Here is a 6,719-nt window from a genome sequence, read left to right as displayed (position 1 = left end):
CGTTCCCCAGTTGCTTTCCATTACAACACTAACCATTTGTGGCTGCCATGTACTGTCTGGCCTGAAGATGTTCCAAAGAAAAGTATAGTCTTCGGACAGTATCTCTTTCTCTGTTTATACAAATATGTCAAGTATATTATTGTAAAACGAAGGTATAATCATGGAATAGGTGTAGCCAGGGAAGCCTTTTAGAATGATGTGGCATTAACTGCATGAAGTCGCCATGTCCCAGAGTCCGGTCTTCAGTTTTATAGACTCAGAGGCATGATTCTATTAGTGTCAAGAGAGTAGCTTAGTTTCCTACTAACTGAGGACACAGAGGAGAATGTGTTCATTTAAAATGAGAATTATAACAACAAATGTTCACTTATACCGAGTGTTCCTCTAGTGAACTAATTGAGAACAGGGATTCTGGAGTCAGGTCACTTGGGATCTGACTAGCTGTGTGACTTGGAACACATCGCTTAATTTCGCTAAATGGCAGACAGACTTTAAGATGGCTCCATGAACCCTGCCTCCTAGTAGTCACACTTCTATGTCATTCCCCTCTCCACAGTGTGGGTGGGACCTGTGATGTGCTTCCAGCCAGTGGAAGGTGGCAAAGATAATGGGAGGCATGTAATTATGTACATGTGATTATGTAAGAGCAAAGCACCCATCTTTCTAGAGTTCTTCTCCCTCTCCCTCTTCCCCTCTCCCTACCCTTCTCTCTCTCTTCCTCTTCCTCTCCCTCTCTTCCTTGGACATGTGCTTTTGGAGACTTGCGATGCCATGATGCCATATAAAAAATTCTACTACACTGCAGCCACCATACTGGAACAAACATATGGAGAGTCCAAACAGAAACAGAGAGAGAGATGCCCGAGGAGCAGCTTGTCTTCCAGTACCAGCCTCCAGCTGTTTGAGTCTTTCCAGCCCAGGCCCTAGACACATTATGATGAGGCCCTCGAGATGATTCCAGCTCCACTCACATACTGACAGGAGCCATGGGAAGATGTCAAGTGAAAACCACCCAGCTGAGCTCAATTATCAGAACTGTTAGAGAAGAAGAAACAATTGTTATTGTTTTAAGCCACTGGTTTGAGGTAGCTTATTATGTAGCAATGGAAAACTTGAAAATATACATATACTCAAACTCACATTTGTGTGCATAGACACTCATACTGATATATCATACTGATATATATTCTGTTTTACATACGCATAGTCACAAGGCTTGGTAACTAGTGGTGTCAATACTCTTGCCACATCTACTATTATATCATAGACACTTTCATCCTTAGAGCCAGCATGCATGGTTTTGATTGCAAATCCTAGATGCATGATATATGGTCACTTGTAATTTTGCTGAGCCACGAATTTGTGGGTGGAAGTGAGTCTCTCAGCTAGTGAGTGATCCTAGCTGACTACCACACGCACTGGGTTTGGTTCTCTACTAGTAGTTCCTTATGTAGTAAATTTTAGGATGTAATTTTTTTTAATGTTTTTTCTCTTTTGTAAATACACGCACATGTCTAAAATTTATCAGCTAACTGCTAGTCTTAGTGATAGAAATAAAGAGAAAACAAAGAAACGTGTGTGAGAGAGAGAGAGAGATCTCCCACCCAATAATAAAAATGTCAAAGAACAGGATGTCAAATGTGATGGCAGCTTGACTTTATAAAGTGAAAATATTTGGCAGATGCAGTCTCAAAACAAGGGAACATAATTGGTTAAGCCATTTTGGTGAGAACTCTGACCAGAATATAGTAATTTATAAAGTCATTAGCCTAAGGCATCGTTCATATTTTTCAGTTAAAATATACTTCATTTTGGAAGGAAATTATATGCTAGTTATATTTACCAATTTGTGGGATATTTGAAGGTGTAGGCGCATACACCTCTTGAATATAGTCCTTAAACTTCATAAGTGAGATGCTCTGCTAGGCATTTGCAGCACTGAGAAAAGTATAGGGTCCTTGCCCTTGAGATGCATACAGTTTATCGATAAGAGGTGTGGAGGGAGGAGGGGAAATGAGAAACAAAGGACAAGTTAAATATTACCAGTCTCACGTATTGTAGTAAATGTGAATAAGGGCTGTTAGTTCAGGAGAACGAGGAGAACTTGAGATCTCTCATAGCACAAGGTCCAAGCTCCTTGGCCTGGCATTCAAGGCCTTCTGTCACCTCACCCCAACTTCATCTCCCAACTTCTCTCCCAATATCTGCTATATAAAACAGCCCTCCCAGTCAATTTGGTTGATTCATTAAGAAAGGTACCTGCCTCTCAATTTACATCCTGTTATTTTAAGTTTAAAATAAAATGAAAGAGAAATGAGCAACTTTAAAATGCGCTTTTACGTGTTATTATAACATTCTTTAACATGAAAGAGAATGAGCAACACACACTACACGTGAAATAATTTCAGAACAACAAATTTAAACTGCCTGCCATTTCTTTTTCTTACAAGAAATTTCTTCTCAATAGGGATTATAAAAACTTATCATGCATGATCTATCATGCCCCCCTATTTTTCTGGCTGGCTGGATTGGAGTCAAGCCCCAGGGTGATCCTGGAAGCTACATGTTAAAGATGGCAGAGCTTATAGCAGCTGGGTCCATGAATGAGTACGTCCTGGAGGAAGGTCACCTAGCAACCAGGACAGTCCTTGTCATACTGTTACATATGTAAGAAGGAAGCATCTATTGTGGTTGCCTTTAGAAAATTGGGGTTTGTTTATTATAGCAGTTGGTTTCTTAGGCAGTTCGTATCATCTTAACCAGTATGGTCAGTTAATATGAAGAAGTGGAGAAAAGCTACCACTACTAGCATCAAAATAGAGGTTACCAACTGCACTAATAAAAGCTAACAGGACTGTTTCTATCAAGAGTATGGATTCTAATAACAGACTGCAAGATTGAAAGCCAATTCTACCATTTACTGGGCATATACCTTAGGCAAGTGTATTAGATGGGGTTCTCCAGAGAAACACAACCAATAGGATGTGATATTTCTCTCTCTCTCTCAATCTCTCTCTCTCATTTATTTTAAGTATTTGTCTTATGTGATTGTGGAGCTTTATTAAATCTAAAATTTGATGGGGGAGGCTGGCAAGCTGGAGACACAGTAAAAAGTTGCAATTCAAGTCCAAAGGCAGTTTGTTAGTGAACCAGGGAGAGCCGATGCGGCACAAGAAGTCCAAAGACAGTCTGCTGGCAGAATTTCCTCTTGCACAGAGAGGCTGGTTTTTCAATCTAGTTAGGCCTTCAGTTGATCGAATGAGGCCCACCCAACATTATGGAAGGCAATCTGCTTTACTCAGAGTTCACTGATTTAAATGTAAATCTCATCCCAAAACACCCTCATAGAAATATCCAGAATAATGTTTGATCTAATACCTGGGCACTGTGGCCCAGCCAGGTTGACACATAAAAGTAACCATCATAGGAAGATACTCAATCTCTCAGTGCCTCAATTCCCTTATCTGTAACACAGATAATAGAAGAACCTATCTTATTAGTGAACATGAAAACTAAATGAATCAGTGCATGTGTATAGAGCAATGTCTGCATATAGCACTCAGTATTTGCTCTTGACTATTATTATTATTAATTACTATTGTCACAGGCTTTGCTGTATACTTTACTCTGATGAAAATGCTAAGAAAAAGTTTAAGCAGGGCCACCAAGAGTAACAGTGTTTGGCTGCGTACATCACTAATATGATAAGAGGCTTCATAAGTTAGAATTCTTATAGTGTAGAAAATGGAGACTTGCATACTAGCATTTGCAGACTCTATTAGCCAGTGCTCCATTAGTCAGTGGCTATTTTTTTCTTGTTGTTATTCCATGAATAAATTTTAATATATTTAATTTCCCCCATAAACTATTTATTTACTGCTCATATTAATGCAATACGGCAAAAACATTTACATGACTGGAATCTTTTGAAATCTGCTACTGCATTTCTCCTCCTTTTCACTCTCTTCATTCCTGATGAGAAAATTCATTTTTGCTCTACATGTTTTTGAATTTACTATTTCTTCCCAGGTATGCAGCATCAGCAAAAAACGAAAGGCTGATGTGCAGTAGAGTGATTAAGATTCTGACTTGGGGTTGGCCAGAATTGGGTATGAGCCTTTCCAAGCCCCTGTGCCTTCACAAAAGGTGATTGTGAGGTTTGAATGGGGAGTCTCAGCACTGCGCCTGGCACTCAGGAAGCACTCAGTGAATGGGAACTAGGATGATTCCTTTAACTAGTAGTTCTGTATGTTGTTATAATGTTCCTCCTTGAGTTAAGGAGACCTATAGCATCCTGGATCACTGAATGACTGTGTGGAGGAAGTCACCTAGCAACCAGGATCACCCCTGTCAAAAGTGGTTCACATGCAAAAAGTAAACTTTCATTGTGGTTAACCTTTTAAACTTGGGGCTTCCTTATTACAGCAGCTGGCTTGTTAGGCATCGTGCATCACTTTAACCAGTATGGTCAGTTAATATTGTAAGACGGTCACTAACAATTCATGATGTCCTCTCCACCTCTGCAGACTTCAGAGATCTTGAACTCCTGTAGAAAGTATCTGCTCCAGGGTTTATTTACTCTCTGTGTCTAATAGCCAGTGTCAATTCTTCTCTCTCTCTCTTTTTTTTTTTTTTTTTATGGAAATGTACTGCTTCCCTAGTTAGTCAATATCATAGCTATTGATTTAAGGGCATGAGAAACATGACTTTCTTTAATTTCTCTCCTGAGTTTTCATGTTACTGGCATAGCAGAAAAGGAATTCTAGTTAATTTGGGTTTTTCCTAATTTGTGGGGGGAGTTGCATCCAAGTTCTGGGTTGTGAGGATGGGCATCTCGTTTTCAGTGTCATCATCTGATGCAGGCATCCTCATTTCTGTTTGGTATTTCATTGTCAGTTAACCGTGGGTTTTCATTCATTCTTGACTGTAAGGCCTCCCTCCACTGGTCCAAGTCTCAGCATTTTCATGCCTCTTATAGGTACATGAGGTAAAGAGGCTTGTGTGAGAGTCCAAGGTATGTGAAAATCTGTCTGTGGGTCAATGGGTAGAAGAAAGTACGAAGGACAAAAAAAAAAAAATCAGTTAACATGTTAATATTGCAAAAATATAATTCTACCACAAAAAGAAAACCCCTTGAAGGCAGGAACATTATCCTAACCATATCCTAGTACCCGGTCCAGCAAATCAAGTTGACCTCATGAGTATTTGCTGCTGCCATTTAGTGATAAAAAAAAATAGTCAATGGGCCATAGAAACAGAGGAAGAAAAGATTCCCAATCATTTTTGAAGTAATAATTTCAAGTGTGGAAATTCTGTTATGTGCTGAATTGTGTCCTCCCCTCCTACCCCCATATAAATTCACATTGAAGCCTTAACCTCCAATACCTCAGAATATGACTGTATTTGAAGATAGGGTCTTTAAAGAGGTAATTAGGTGAGACCAAGGTTACTAGGGTGGGCCCTAATCCAATGTAACGGGTGTTCTTACAAGAAGAAGAGATCAAGATATAGACACACACAGAGGGAAGACCAGGTGAAGGTGGAGGGGCTTCCTTTGCTCCTCTGCAGTGGCTGCCAGGACCAAAAGAAGGCAGCGTTAACAATTGGTTAGCGCAGGACCAAGATGCAATTTCAGTTCTGTACCGAAGGATTTTTTTTTTTTTAAAGTCATGCTGTGTAAATTTGTTTCTCAATATGCAAATCTGAACACCTTGCTTCTGTTTCTAGTCATATTAGAATAACCAGTACTACTGGTTTTTTTCTTGCTGTAAACAACTGGAGGACTGGACAAAATATATGTTACAATTATTTTTAGACATTGAACAGAAGGACTATAATCCCTGAGAGAAGGGAAACAAGGAGAAAGAACCAACAGGAAGCTAAGCTGAAACTGTCTCAGCATTCACAGTTATCTGGGAGACGATGGAGTTCCACCTAGTCAGCGTGGGGAAATCTCTCTGACCGCAGTATTAGTTTTCTATGTCTGCAATAACAAATTACTATAAATTGAACAGCCTGAAACAACACAAATTTATTATCTTACAGTTCTGTAGGTCAGAAGTCTGACACAGATCTTACTGGGCTAAGACCAAGGTATTGGCACCATGCATTCCTTTATGGATCAATGAAACAAAATAGAGAGCCCAGAAATAAATCCACACCTGTACACTCACAATATATGACGAAGAGGAGGCAAGAATATACAGGGGGGTAAAGATAGTCTCTTCAATAAATGATGTTGGGACAATTGCACAGATACATGCAAAAAAAAGAAGCTGGACTATCCTTCTTACACCGTATCCAAGAATAGACTCAAAATGGATTAAAGACTTATATGTAACATCAGAAACCATAAAACTTCTAGAAGAAAACATAGGCAGTAAACTCTGTGATATTACTAACAGTAATTTCTTTTCAGATATATCTCCTCGGCAAGGGAAACAAAAGAAAAAATAAACAAACTGGACTACATCAAACTAAAAAGTTTTTGTACAGCAAAGGAAATCATCAATAAAACAAAGACAACAAACTGTTTGGGAGAAGATATTTGCTAATGATATATCTGATAAGGAGTTAATATCCAAAATATATAAAGAACTCATACAACTCAACAACAAAAAAACCAAACAATCCAATTAAAAAATGGGCAGAAGACCTGAACAGGTATTTCTCCAAAGAGGAAATACAGATGGCTAATAGACATATGAAAAGATGCTCAA

The sequence above is a fragment of the Pteropus alecto genome, unplaced genomic scaffold, assembly GCF_000325575.1.
Source record: "Pteropus alecto unplaced genomic scaffold, ASM32557v1 scaffold8, whole genome shotgun sequence".
Lineage (NCBI taxonomy): Eukaryota > Metazoa > Chordata > Mammalia > Chiroptera > Pteropodidae > Pteropus > Pteropus alecto.
Note: the sequence above shows the minus strand (reverse complement) of the source record.